Raw genomic sequence first — 14,625 nt, forward strand, 5'->3', positions numbered from 1 at the left:
GGATGAGTGATGGTGGGGAGCCATTCCTCTGAATGGTGTATTAGTCAGGGTTCTCAGAGAAATGGAATCAACAGTATGTCTTTCTCTCTCTTTCACTCTTTCTTGCTCTCTCTCTTTCTCTTTCTCTCTTGAGATTTATTTTTAGAAATTGGCTTATGCAGGTGTGGGGCTGGCAAGTCTAACAACTGCAGGGCAGGTCAGGAGGCTGGAGACCCAGGGAAGAGTTGATGCTGCAGTCTAGTCTGAAGGCAGTGCAGAGGCAGAATTCCCTCTTTCTCGGAGGATCTCAGGCTTTTTCTCCTAAGTCCTTCAACCAAGTGGATGAGGCCACCCGCATTAGAGAAGGTATGTTTGCTTTCCTTGAAGTCTACTGATGCAAATGTTTATCTCATCTACACACTGCCTTCATATCAACAACTAGACTGATGTTTGACCATGCAACTGGGCACCATAGCCCAGCCAAACTGGTACATAAAATGAATTATCACAGATGGGGAGAGGCTTCATGGGGGAAAGCTGGTTAGGAGACATAACAGTACTCAAAGAAGCCTGAGAACAGGTCTTTAGCTGCTCCCAAAGTATCCAAATTGATGGCCCATCAGAAATTAGGAAGCCATCCCATGGAAAGATCTTTTCCCCAGCAGCAGATACATGAGTATGTGCTGTGTGTTGAACAGAAGGACTCCCACAAGAGGATCCAAGGAATATGATTGGTTTAGTCCTGGCCTCACCATCTCCCTTAAAAATGCCAGTTTATTTCTCTGCATATTTACCTTATTATTTTTTCATTGTCCTCTGCAGATTTATGATTTTCAATTGGTTCTTTTTTTTTTTTTTGAGATGAAGTGCAGTGGCGTAATCCCAGCTCACTGCAACCGCTGCCTCCTGATTTCAAGCGATTCTCCTGCCTCAGCCTCCTGCGTAGCTGGGATTACAGGTGTGCACCACCACACCCAGCTAATTTTTTGTATTTTTAGTAGAGATGAGGTTTCACCATGTTGGTGAGGCTGGTCTCAAACTGCTGACCTCAGGTGATCCACCTACCTTGGCCTCCCAAAGTGCTGGGATTACAGGTGTGAACCACCGTGCCCGGCCCTTTAATTTTTTTTTTTTTTAAGAGATAGGTCTTGCTCTGTCACCCAGGCTGGAGTGTAGTGGTGAGATCACTGCTCACTGCAGACTCAACCCCCTGGGTTCAAGTGATCCTTCCTCCTCAGCCTCCCCAGTAGCTGGGACTGCAGGTCTGCATCATCATGGCTGTCTTTATTTATTTATTTTTCAGTTTTTTAGAGAGAGAGTCCAGCTCAGGCTGGACTTGAACTACTGGGCTCAAGCAATCCTCCCGCCTCAGCCTCCCAGTGTGCTGGGGTTACAGGTGTGAGCTACCATGCCTGGCCTCTTTCCCCCTTTAAAAATATCAACTAACTAACTAAATAAATAATAAGCATTTTGTCTATTGAAACATCAATATTTTTAATATTTTAATGACATACAGTTTGCTTTTTGAATATGTAGTTCATTCCTATGACATAAATTCAAGATTCAAAAGGTTACACAGTGAAAGTAATTATCTCACTCCTGACTTCATGCCACCTACAGTGTTTCCCCAGAGGCAGCAACTATGATCAGATTGTTGATTTTTTTTAGAGATATTCTATGATATATAAACAGCTGAGTATAAATACTTAAAAAAAGTACAATAACACCTTGATTTTTTTCACTTAAAATATTTTGAAGATTGTTCCACTTGAATCTAGTTAAAGCTGCCTTTTTATTGCTACATAATATGGCATTGTGCAAATATACCACAATTTATTTAGTCAGTCCTCATCTAGATTATTCCAGGCTTATGCTAGTAAGACAATACGGACATAAATATCCTTGAACACACACTTTCCCTCACCAAACCTATTTTTCAGGATACATTCCTAGAAGTAGAATTGCCAGGTCAAAGAGGATGTACATTTGAAATTTTGACATATTAGCAAATTGTCCTCCATAGAGGCCATGCCAGTTAACACACCTACTGCTGATTATTTTCAGCTCCAACTTGCAAATTTTAGAATATAACATCACATGGCATTTTTTCCAAGGATAGCGATGGGATTTTGGCTGATTCATTCTCCTTTTCCCTCATGCCCCTGGTGGCCAATCACAAGGATGTGGAAGTCAGCTGCCTGGGAATAGTCTGAGGAAAGAGAACCAAGTGAAGGTAACTTATCCATAGAGGCACTGACCCCAGAGATTCACCTTATTACACCTGGATCTGGTTTAAGCACAAAAATGTGGGTCTTCTCTTTGTGATTTCTCCACGTTCACACAGCCCATACATAGGTGTCAGGAGTTGAACTTGAACTCTGCTCCAGAGCGTTCTTGTGACTCTGGAGATCATAGATTTGTAAGCATGCCTGTGTGAACTACGCCATGCACATCGTTTAGGACAGCACCTGGTACACAGCAAGCACTCAGCAGGGTCACTTATTGTAGTCCTCGCTCGTTAGGAGGCAGGTGTGGAATGAGTGAGGCAGGAGGTGCTGGAGGGGATTTGCAGTCTGGATGTTGCTGGGGCTGAAGCATCAGAGATGGCTTGGATGACCTCCCCAGTCTCTCCAGCTGTGGAACTCAAACAGCTCCAGCTAGGAAGCTGTGTTTGAGTCATGGGGGCAGATGAGCATTTTTCTTAATTGAGCAGGAGCTAATGAGAGCTGTATTTCTTTGAATCTGCTCATTGGATGAGAACAAACATTAATGACCACTGAGCTGGAAAGGCCAGATACAATTTACCAAATGAGAGAGCATCTTCCCCCATCAGTTATAAAACCGTGTGCAGAGGACCGGGGCATATTTTCCAACAGCAAAAGTCCATCAGCAGCTACGGTGTTAAATGCAGAGCGAAGGACCCATAAACTGGCAGCCGCGTGTGAAGCAATTAGATGTGGCACTGCCCCCGCAGCCACGTTCCAGCAGCCGCCTCTGTTGGAGCTTTCAAGGCTCAGCAACTCTTAGGATGACAGAAGAATAATAATGCGCTGGTTTTCTTTGCGGACACAAAGCAGGCTGCATTGGGGGAGCTCCTCTCTCCTAATGGCAGCAAGATTCAGAAGCCATCCTTACCTGGATCTCGAGGGAGGGGCAGAGCTAAGTTCTCCCTGGGTGGCACCTCTGACCAGCTCCCTCTGCCAAAACAGACTACATAATCTGCTGATGGCCAAAATGAAGGACACTGGACACACCTGGTGAGAAACCCAGACTCCAGCAGAAGTAATAGTGCTCTGGCTGGCTTCTTCTCCTTTTTTTTTTTTTTTTTTTTCAAAAAGAAGCCATCTCACTATGTTGCTTAGGCTGGCCTCAAACCAGTGATTCTCCTTCCTCAGCCTTCCAAGGAGCTGGGACTATAGGCACTCACCACCGTGCCCAGCTTCCTTGTTTTTAATGGTGCACACAATCTACCATTTCACATTTTACATCTCCCATTTCACCAAGTGCCTAGTTTTTTTACTCTAGCTTAGTAGCCCAGAGAGTATTCCTAAGTCACTGGAGCTCAGTGAGGTTAGTGGTTATTTGAATAGGTTTCTGAGATGGTATAGTTAGCTTGGTTAATTCCTTCCCTTAAATGCCCATAATTTGAGGTATTAAGGATATTGACATTAGCCCCGAAGAGAACTGGTCAGGGTAATGTCTGGGCATGGAGGAAGAATGAAGGCAGAATATTATGGGGTTTCTCTTTCTCCTTTTTCTGACTATCTCCTTCGAGAGCTTGGAGCATGAGTGAGTCCTGTTGACTGGATTTTTAAGGGAGATGGTGAGGCCAGGACTAAACCAATCACATTCCTTGGATCCTCTTGTGGGAGCTCAGTCCTTATGTTCAACACACAGCACATACTCATGTACCTGTTGCTGGGGAAAAGATCTTTCCTCTGGATGGCTTCTTAATTTCTGATGGGCCATCAATTTGGATATGGCCCTGGGTGTGTGGTGTGGGTGTGTCTGAGTGGGCGTCACTTTTTCACCAGGAGCAAGCCTGTCTGCCCTGTCTGCTGCATGCTCCTGGCCAAGGGGCCACTGCCGTCCCTGCCCCAAGGCCTCTGTGAGATCCTGCTCCACTCCACATCCTGAAAGCTGCTTGCCTTCAGGGTCCTAATGGTGCCAAGAATCCTCTGAAGTTTCTGAGAAGAGTGGGTTGGAAAGGGGCGAGGGGCTCCTGTGTTACCCAGGTACTGGGAGCATGGTCGCCTGTGTGGCCGAGGCAGCATTGCTCAGTAGTTGAGTTGACCATCTCTCCTAGAATCTTGGCTCCACCTCTTACTCTGTGTCTTTGGGGGAACTACTTACCTTCTCTGTACCTTGGTTTCCATATCTGTAAAATATGGATAATAGTAGTACCTACTATTGTTATGTCATGAAAATTAAGTGACAGCATGTATGTAAAGCGATTAGAAAGGTGCCTTCAGTGCCTTCCGTAGAAGGAGACCCCCTCTTCTGCCACCACAGCTGCCCATTCTTTAACATTGCTACCTCATGCTCTCATCTGACTTCTTTCTAGGGCTCAAATCTGGTCTGGGTGGGATGGGGTGGGGCAGGGAGGAAGGGGGAGGACAGCTGCCAGGTTGTCTCAGGCTCGGCCTCCTTTCTTCCCTTTGCACACACGACTTCCCTCTCCTCATTCTGGCACCAAAAACTTTGATCGGTTCCCAAGCATATCAGTATATGGACCTGGGTGCCCACAGGGGTCACAGCTCTGCAAACTGCATGTGTGAATCCAGCTGGGTCTTGCTGGGCCCCTCTGAACTGTCCTTAGGCCCACTTTACATCCATTGCAGCCTTTTGGGGCCTTCTCGCCCGCTAAAGCCATCCTGCCATCTAAAGCCAGTGCCTCGCGTTTGAATTTCTCTCCCAGGCATGTTGTCATGATCACCAAAATCACTCCCAAGCCTTTGCAGATATTCTCAGTGCTGCAATCAGTTTTCCACCGGACACTGTCAGGCACAGTCCAATATTTATCAGCTATGCCTCAAAAGGCTGTTGCCTTCCAGAAGACCTGTGTACAGGCAACACTGGTTTGTCCCTGTGTTGGGTAGCATTAGGATCCTTGCGTGTCCCTCAGTGTTGGGTGGCATCAGGATTCTTGCGTGTCCCTCAGTGTTGAGTGGCATTATGATTTGCGTGTCCCTCAGTGTTGGGTGGCATTAGGATCCTTGCAGCAGCAGAGCTCCTCAATCTCCTTCTGTCTAGGAGAGCATGGGCATTTTTGTCCTCTCTGTGCCCTGTTTTGACCCTGGGCATTTTCTAGTCCTACTCTGGTAGATGGAGGTGAGGACTTTCACTCGCATCCGTGTGAAGAGACCACCAAACAGGCTTTGTGTGAGCAATAAAGCTGTTTATTTCACCTGGGTGCAGGTGGGCTGAGTCCGAAAAGAGAGTCAGCGAAGGGAGATAGGGGTGGGGCTGTTTTATAGGATTTGGGTAGGTAAAGGAAAATTGCAGTCAAAGGGGGGTTGTTCTCTGGCGGGCAGAATGGGGGTCACAAGGTGCTCAGTAGGGGAGCTTTTGAGCCAGGATGAGCCAGGAGAAAGAATTTCTCAAGACAAAGTCATCAGTTAAGGCAGGAACAGGCCATTTTCACTTCTTTTGTGGTGGAATGTTGTCAGTTAAGGCAGGAACCGGCCATCTGGATGTGTACATGCAGGTCATAGGGGATATGATGGCTTAGCTTGGGCTCAGAGGCCTGACATTCCTGTCTTCTTATGTTAATAAGAAAAATAAAATGAAATAGTGGTAAAGTGTTGGGACGGTGAAAATTTTGGGGCGTGGTATGGAGAGATAATGGACGATGTTTCTCAGGGCTGCTTCGAGTGGGATTAGGGGCGGCATGGGAACCTAGAGTGGGAGAGATTAAGCTGAAGGAAGATTTTGTGGTAAGGGGTGATATTGTGGGACTGTTAGAAGAAACATTTGTCATTTAGAATTATTGGTGATGGCCTGGATACAGTTTTGTATGAATTGAAAAACTAAATGGAATAAGAGAAGGAGAAAAACAGGTATTAAAGGTATAAGAATTGGGAGGACCTAGGACATCTAATTAGAGAGTGCCTAAGGAGGTTCAGCATAGTCCTGTCAGCAAAGATTATTTATTTACTTCAAGAGTTAAGAGCAGTAGTTTGGGGATAGCACCAGAAGATATCAGCTGTGATGGCTTGGAGAAACAGTTTAAACTGGCAGTGTAAACAAGAGCAGGGCATGTATGAGTAGTTGAGAACGGTGAATAGGAGTATGACTAGACAGAAGATAGTAGGGATGACAAGTTTTTTTGGGGCACAGTCTAAGTTAGTCTGGTGTCTGGAGTGAGACTGGGGCCTAATAAAAAGGAGTGTCTATACAGGAGCTTAAATGGGCTGTACCTTGTAGCATTCTGAGGACAGGTCTGACTTCTGAGAAGGGAAAGTGGTAAAAGTATTGTCCAGTCCTTTTTAAGTTGGTGGCTGAGCTTGGTGAGGTGTGTTTTTAAAAGACCTTTAGTCCATTCTACTTTTCCTGAAGACGGAGGACCTTAAGGGATATAAAGGTTTCACTGAATACTAAGAGCCTGAAAAACTGCTTGGCTGATTTGACTAATAAAGGCTGGTCTGTTATCAGACTGTACAGAGGTGGGAAGGCTAAACTGAGGAATTATGTCTGACAGAAGGGAAGAAATGACTGCGGTGGCCTTCTCAGACCCTGTAGGAAAGGCCTTTACTTATTCAGTGAAAGTGTCTACCTAGACTAAGAGGTATTTTAGTTATCTGACTCAGGCATGTTGAGTAAAGCTAATTTGCTAATTTGAGGGGGCAAATCCTCGAGCTTGATGTGTAGGGAAGGGAGGGGGCCTGAATAATCCCGGAGGAGTAGTAGAATAGCAGGTGGAACACTGAGAAGTTATTTCCTTGAGGATAGATTTCCATGATGGAAAGGAAATGAGAGGTTCTAAGAGGCAGGCTAGTGGCTTGTACTATAGCATAACCTGCCTTTGCTGGTGTGTGGCGATTAGGCCTGGTGGAACTGCCATCAATAAATCAAGTGTGATCAGGGTGAGGGACAGGAAAGAAGGAAATATGGGGAAATGGGGTGAATGTCAGGTGGATCAGAGAGATACAGTCATGGGGGTCAGGTGTGGTATCAGGAATAATGTGGGAGGCTGGATTGAAGTCCGGGCCAGGAACAATGGTAATTGTGGGACTTAACAAAGAGTGAGTACAGCTGAAGGAGCCGGGGAGCAGAAAGTATATGCGTCAGGTATGAGGAAGAAAATAGATTTTGGAAGTTATGAGAAATGTAGAGAGTGAGTTGAGCATAGTTTGTGATTTTTAGGGCCTCTAAAAGTATTAAAGCAGCGGCAGCTGCTGCATGCAGACATGATGGCTAGGCTAAAACAGTAAGGTCAAGTTGTTTGCACAGAAAGGCTACAAGGTGCGGTCCTGGCTCTTGTGTAAGAATTCTGACTGCACTAACCATGCCTAGGAAGGAAAGGAGTTGTTGTTTTGTAAGGGATTGAGGTTTGGGAGATTAATTGGACACGATCAGCAGGGAAAGCATGTGTGTTTTTATGAGAATTATGCCGAGATAGGTAACAGATGAGGATGAAATTTGGGCTTGACTGAAGTAATGGGTGCTGTCTGTGAAGCCTTGCGGCAGTACAGCCCAGGTAATTTGCTGAGCCTGATGGGTGTCAGGGTCAGGCCAAGTGAAAGCGAAGAGAGGCTGGGATGACGGGTGCAAAGGAATAGTAAAGAAAGCATGTTTGAGTTCCAGAACAGAATAACGGGTATGTGATCGGTTGCCAGGGAAGGAGTAGAGATGTCCCATACTTGTGGGTTAAGGTGGGGGGATATGAGAGGAAGACGCGAAGGAGGCTTTGGGATGGGGAGAAGGGCGGCGATGAGATGCGGCTGCAGTCCAGGAATAGTCAGGGAAGCAGATAATTTGGTTAAAATATCTCAGCCTAATAAGGGAACTGGGCAGGTGGGAATAACTAAAAAAGGGTGCATAAAAGAGTGTTGTCCAAGTTGGCACCAGAGTGGGGGAGTTTTCAGGGGTTTTGAAGGCTGTCTGTCAATTCCCACAACAGTTATGGAGGCAACAGAAACAGGCCCTTGAAAAGAAGGTAATGTGGAGTGGGTAGCCTCCGTATTGACTAAGGGGACGGACTTACCTTCCACTGTGAGAGTTACCAGAAGCTCGGCGTCCGTGATGGTCTAGGGGGCTTCCGAGGTGATCGGGCAGCGTCAGTCTTCAGCTGCTAAGCCAAGAAGATCTGGGAAGGAGTCAGAGAGCCTTGGGCCGGAGTTCCAGGGGCTCTGGGAGTGGCTGCCAGGTGAGTTGGACACTCCAATTTCCAGTTGGGTCCCACACAGATGGGACTCAGCTTAGGAGGAATCTTGGGCTGCAGGCATTCCTTGGCCTGGTGGCCAGATTTCCGGCAGGTGTAGCAAGCTTCTGGGGGAGGAGGTTCTGGAGGAACGCCTGGCCGCTGAGGTTCAGGCGTTTGGAAGTTCTTGTGTGCTAGAGATGTGGCTGGGGTTTGTCTCACAGTGGAGGCAAGGAATTGCAACTTTTTTCTATTATTTTCACCTTGAAGGCAAGGTTAATTAAATCATGTTGTGGGGTTTGAAGGCCAGAATTTAATTTTTGGAGTTTTATTTAATGTCGGGAGCAGATTGGGTAATAAAATGTATATTGAGAATAAGACGGCCTTTTGACCTTTTAGGGTCTAGGGCTGTAAAGCGTCTCAGGGTTGCTGCCGAACGAGCCATGAACTGGACTGGGTTTTTCATATTTGATGAAAGAGCCTAAATGCTCACTGATTTGGGAGAGGTCTGACAAAGAAAAAGGAGCATTAACCTTGACTATGCCTTTAGCTTCAGCCACCTTTTTAAGAGGAAATTGCTGGGCAGGTGGGGGAGGGCTACTCACGGAATGAAACTGTAAACCGGACCGGGTGTGAGGAGGGGAGGTGGTAAAAAGATTATAGGGTGGAGGAGCAGAGGCTGAGGAAGAATTGGGACCTAGCTCGGCCTGGTGAGGAGCAGCCTGGGGAGGAGGGGAGAGGTCAGATGGGTCTGTAGAAAAGGAATATTAGAAAGACTCAGCGATGCTTGGGGTTGGGACTGGGGACAGGTGGGAGGGAAAGAAGGAAGATTTGGGACGAGCTGCAGTGGGCACAGAGACTAGGGAGGGACGGATGTGTAAAAAAATGCCTGGACGTCAGGCACCTCAGACCGTTTGCACATTTTATGACAAGAATTTAGATCTTGCAGGATGGAAAAATTGAAAGTGCCGTTTTCTGGCTATTTGGAACTATTGTCGAGTTTGTATTGGGGTCAAGAGGCATTGCAGAAGAAAATAAGACATTTAGGTTTTAGGTCAGGTGTGAGTTGAAGAGGTTTTAAGTTTTTGAGAACACAGGCTAAGGGAGAAGAAGGAGGAATGGAGGGTGGAAGGTTGCCTATAGTGAAGAAGGCAAGTTTAAAGAAAAGGGAGAGTAGAGACACGGAGGGAAGTGGTTCGGGGGTTCTTACCCTCCAGAAAAGTGGGAAAGGGGTCGGGGCACAGAGATACAAGGTCAGGGCATGGAAATAAGGGATCAGGGCGCAGAGATATAAGAGGTTGGGGCGTGGAAATAAGGGATTGGGGTGCAGAGATATAAGAGGTTGTGGTGTGGAAATAAGGGATCAGGGCACAGAGATATAAGAGGTTGGGGCACAGAAATAAGGGATTGGGGCACAGAGATACGAGGTTGGGGTACTTGTCCCTCCCCTAGAAAAGCAGGACTTGCCGCTAAGGGTGAAGGAGAAGGGGTTGGGGGTTTCTTGCCCCTGCCCCAGAAAAGCAGAGAAGGGGTAGAGACATGGAGAAAAGGGGTTGGGGAACTTGCACCTCCCCCAGAAAAGCAGGATTTGCTGCTAAGGGTGAAGGACCAAGGCAGGCATCCCTGCATGGTCTGACACCTCTGAAACCTGGGTTAATAATCAGAGAGGTGTCTCTGCAATGATTAAACACCAAAGGAAGGCTGCCTTCCCTAGTCCGTGACTGGTGCCGGAGTTTTGGGTCCACAGATAAAACGTGTCTCCTTTGTCTCTACCAGAAAATGAAGGGAACTGAAATTAGAAAAGGGAGAGATTGAAGTGTGGCGCCAAGATTGAAAGGAGGAAGAGGTTGAGGGATAGTGAGGGAGGCTGGAGAAGAGAGTAAAAAGAGGTCGCTTACCCGATTTAAAATCGGTGAGATGTTCCTTGGGCTGGTTGGTCTGAGGACCTGAGGTCATAGGTGGATCTTTCTCACGGAGCAAAGAGCAGGAGGACAGGGTATTGATCTCCCAAGGGAGGTCCCCCGATCCGAGTCATGGCACCAAATTTCACTCGCGTCCATGTGAAGAGACCACCAAACAGGCTTTGTGTGAGCAATAAAGCTGTTTATTTTACCTGGGGGCAGGTGGGCTGAGTCCGAAAAGAGAGTCAGCGAAGGGCGATAGGGGTGGGGCCGTTTGATAGGATTTGGGTAGATAAAGGAAAATTACAGTCAAAGGGGGTTGTTCTCTGGCGGGCAGAGTGGGGGTCACAAGGTGCTCAGTAGGGGAGCTTTTGAGCCAGGATGAGCCAGGAGACGGAACTTCACAAGACAATGTCATCAGTTAAGGCAGGAACAGGCCATTTTCACTTCTTTTGTGGTGGAATGTTGTCAGTTAAGGCAGGAACCGGCCATCTGGATGTGTACGTGCAGGTCACAGGGAATATGATGGCTTAGCTTGGGCTCAGAGGCCTGACAAGGACTATGGCTGATTTGCCATTATTTATGGGAGGTGGAAATCAGTTATAATAATTTACTTTTTTATGAAGCAATCGTGGTTCCCTTCTGTTTCATCTTCAAATGATGTGCCCCTCTTTTATCTTTCCCTTTGACTTATAGCTTCTCCCCACAACCTTCCCTCTCCTTTTATATTAAAATATTTAGGGGCCGGGTGCAGTGGCTCATGCCTGTAATCCCAGCACTTTGGGAGGCCGAGGTGGGTGGATCACAAGGTCAGGAGATCGAGACCATCCTGGCTAACATGGTGAAACCCTGTCTCTACTAAAAATACAAAAAAAAAAAAAAAAATTAGCTGGACATGGTGGTGGGCGCCTGTAGTCCCAGCTACTCAGGAGGCTGAGGCAGGAGAATGGCGTGAACCCAGGAGGCGGAGCTTGCAGTGAGCGGAGATAGCGCCATTGCACTCCAGCCTGGGTGACAGAATGAGACTCTGCCTCAAAAAAAAAAAAAAAAAAAAAAAAAATTTATTGGTCATTCATTTCATAGTATGTGTTTGTACTCTTAGTATCAGCTTAATGAAACTGTTCAGCAAATAAAAATGGTCAATAATTTAAACATATACATTTACTAAATATAACTTTTATTTTAAAAATAGAAGTTTTTTTTAGAACTTATTAACTGAGCACTCCCTTTAAAGGAGTGAGTCCTACAGTTTGGAGAAATGCACTCCTACCTCTGTTTTTGCATCTCTCTCCCTTCCTCTCCCTCTCCCTTTCTCTCTCCCTCTCCCTTTCTCTCTCTCTCTCTCTCACAAACACACACACACTGAATAATTGATAGTAATCAGAAATCTGTAACTTTTTTTTCATTTGAACTGGGGCTTATAGCATAGAGACAAAAATATGGGCTATGATAATCCAAATTTTGGGACTGACTGCACTCACTAGTGATATGCACCTGGGAAACCCACTAGGTCACTCTCAGCCCCACTTTCCTCATCTTTAAAATGAAGACATTTGGCTTCTGATTTTGTAAAGTCCCATCCACCCCTTCTATTCCACAGCTCTCTGGATTCTGAAGACCAGGGCTCCAATTCACAGTGTCCATTAATCCAGGAGCCACAAAGGCAAGTGCTTATTTGCATAGAAATAGAATGCTAATCAGGTGCAGACAAAGCTCATCAGAATCAAGACAGCTGTCAGGACAACACCCTTCTGAAGGTGCCCAGACAAGGCGAGCAGAAGCAGGAGAAATTAAATTTAGCTGGAGTAGTGGAGTGCTATCAGTTATCGGCGGCCCCAGGCACATTAAATGGCATCTGGCTTCTGAGTGCTTAGCAGGGGAGCTCTTATCGCTCCAGTCCTGGAATTTGGAACCATTTTCTGTTAGAGTAGAGGGATTAAAAGCAATGTCTGGGCCTGATGGACAGTGGTGAACAGCCAGCCACATGGTGCTGTTTATTGTTGGTGGATAAGGAGTCTTGGCCGAGTGAAGCCAGGAGGCTGAGGTAGGGAGATTCTGAATCACCAGCAGACTACCAAGGTCACGCAGGAAAGTCTGGCCGACTTCTCTGTAGCTAAGTTTTCATCTTCATTTTGTGAACAGTTATCATCTGACTCATTATTAGAATAAAATGCAATAAGGTGGCAACAGCCCTTTGGAAAATTATAAATACCCTTGACATGAGTTTGAACAGTGATCATCCACTTAGATGAGAATTTTCTTCTACCTCTGTTACCCATGAGACAGCAAGACCAGCACCTCTTCTCCCTCCTCTTCCTGCTCAGCTGACTCAAGGTGAAGACAACAAGGATGAAGCCCTTCAGGATGATCCACTTCTACTTAGTGAATAGGACGTAGATTTTCTTTTCTGTGTGATTGTCTCAATAACATTTTCTTTTCTCTAGTTTATTGTCAAGAATGCAGTATATAATATATATAAAGTATAAAATATGTGGTTAACTGACTGGTTGTGTTACTGGTAAGGCTTTGGTCAACAGTAGGCTATTAGTTAAGTTATTGGTGAGTTAAAAGTTATACGTGGATTTTCTAGTGTGCAGAGGGTTAGCCCCTTAGCCTCCATGTTGTTCAAGGGTGAATTGTGGTGTGAAAGTTGTCATAACAAAAATGGAGTTCCTCGTGTCAAACCCTAGCAAATGGAGCTGGGGAAGGCCATGGAGGGCTCTCATGCACAATTTTCCTGATAATGGGAACTATCACAAGAAATGTTTTCAAACTGCAGCTTACTACATGAGTCACTCAGGGCAAGTTAGCAGCACAAGGACGGCTAGCCACTTATACAAGAACACCTGCTTGTTTCAAAAACTGTCTCATAAGCCCAGTTTAAAACTACAAGGGCTTAAACATAACTCCAAGATTACAAGTCCAACCTAGCAACTGCTGACACTTGTCAATCAGAATTTGCCAGCTCTCGTTAGATGATGCCAACACCAACGAGCTTTCTTTCAAAACAACTTGTATACCCTCCTCTCTCCCTAGTAAAACTCTAACTTTCCTTTGTTTTCTGGACATACCAGAGACCACACTGGTCTCTGTATCTGTCCGAAATTGTAATCCTATTTCTTTGTTTATTCCTAAATAAATCCTTTTTGCTTGGAGACTCATCTCTATGTATTTTTATTTCAAGTTGACAGTACGATCCATACAAATAATCAAATTTCAGGCAACCAATAGTCTTCATTTATTATTTGCTTGATACTGGGAATGGTAATAATAGCCAAGACTTATTAAGCACTTACTAAGTAGATACTTTGTAAGTACCATCCTTATCCCCACTGGGGAGTTTACAAAATGGAGACAAAGTAATTTGTCTGAGATCGTAGGTGTTGTGTGGCTGGGCTGAGGCTCCAATTCACTCTAGAACCTGCAATCTTAGCCATAATTATACATGCCCTTTAATAATAATCATGGCCTTATTTAGAAATAAATCCAGTCTTTTATGTAATATATATTTCACTTATATGAGATATTATAATCTTGATATATATTTTAGTTAACAAAGAATAAAGCACATTTTCGTGTCTTTAAAAATTGCTCCTTGACATAATCAAAGGCTACATATTATAATGAAAGGAATTACTATAATCTAAATAGATACACTTAGTTTCTTTCTATTACAAATAATTTTAAAAGGAAAATTTGTCTATAATTTGTATCATTTCTCAAAAGTGAAATTATTGTGTAAAAGGGTGTGTATGTTTATTTTAAATTTTAAAAATTACAGTCCAGAATTCTTTTTTTTTTGAGACAGAGTCGCCCAGGCTGGAGTGCAATGGAGTGATCTCGGCTCACTGCAACCTCCGCCCCCTGGGTTCAAGCTATTCTCCTGCCTCAGCCTCCCAAGTAGCCGGGATTACAGGCACCAGCCACCATGCCTGGCTAATTTTTGTATTTTTAGTAGAGATGAGGTTTCACCATGCTGGCTAGGCTGGTCTTGAACTCCTGACCTCAGGTGATCCGCCTGCCTCGGCCTCCCAAAGTGCTGGGATTACAGGTGTGAGCCACCATGCCCGGCCCTAAATTTCAAGTATATCTAAAAGTAGGGAGAATGTTGTTATGAATCCAGCATTCCCATCACCAGCTTCAGCAATTATCAACACCCAGCCAATCTTGTTTCATCTATTCCCTCCCCACAGAGCAATTATTCTGAAGCAAATCCCAGATGCTATCTCATCTATAGAGATTCCATTTTGTATTTCTAAAGGATTAAGACTCTTTTAAAAAATACCTGCAATATCATTGTCACATCTAAAAAAATTAACAATAATTATTTAATATTGCCAAATGCCTTGTCGGTTTACATTTCTTTGATTGTATTATAAGCAG

General features: G+C 45.1%; 1 long non-coding RNA gene across 1 annotated transcript in view; it reads left to right on the forward strand.

Annotated features, from left to right (window-relative positions):
- The window catches only part of LOC109023770 (uncharacterized), a 30,696-nt gene extending 17,299 nt beyond the window's left edge, over nt 1-13,397 (forward strand). Inside the window, exons 2-3 of the long non-coding RNA XR_008673238.2 lie at nt 134-345; nt 11,843-13,397. This is a non-coding gene — a long non-coding RNA (uncharacterized lncRNA). The remainder of the gene's footprint in view (nt 1-133; nt 346-11,842) is intronic.
- Nucleotides 13,398-14,625: the final 1,228 nt, after the last annotated feature.

This window comes from Gorilla gorilla, chromosome 19, assembly GCF_029281585.2.
Source record: "Gorilla gorilla gorilla isolate KB3781 chromosome 19, NHGRI_mGorGor1-v2.1_pri, whole genome shotgun sequence".
In the NCBI taxonomy this organism is placed as follows: Eukaryota; Metazoa; Chordata; class Mammalia; order Primates; family Hominidae; genus Gorilla; species Gorilla gorilla.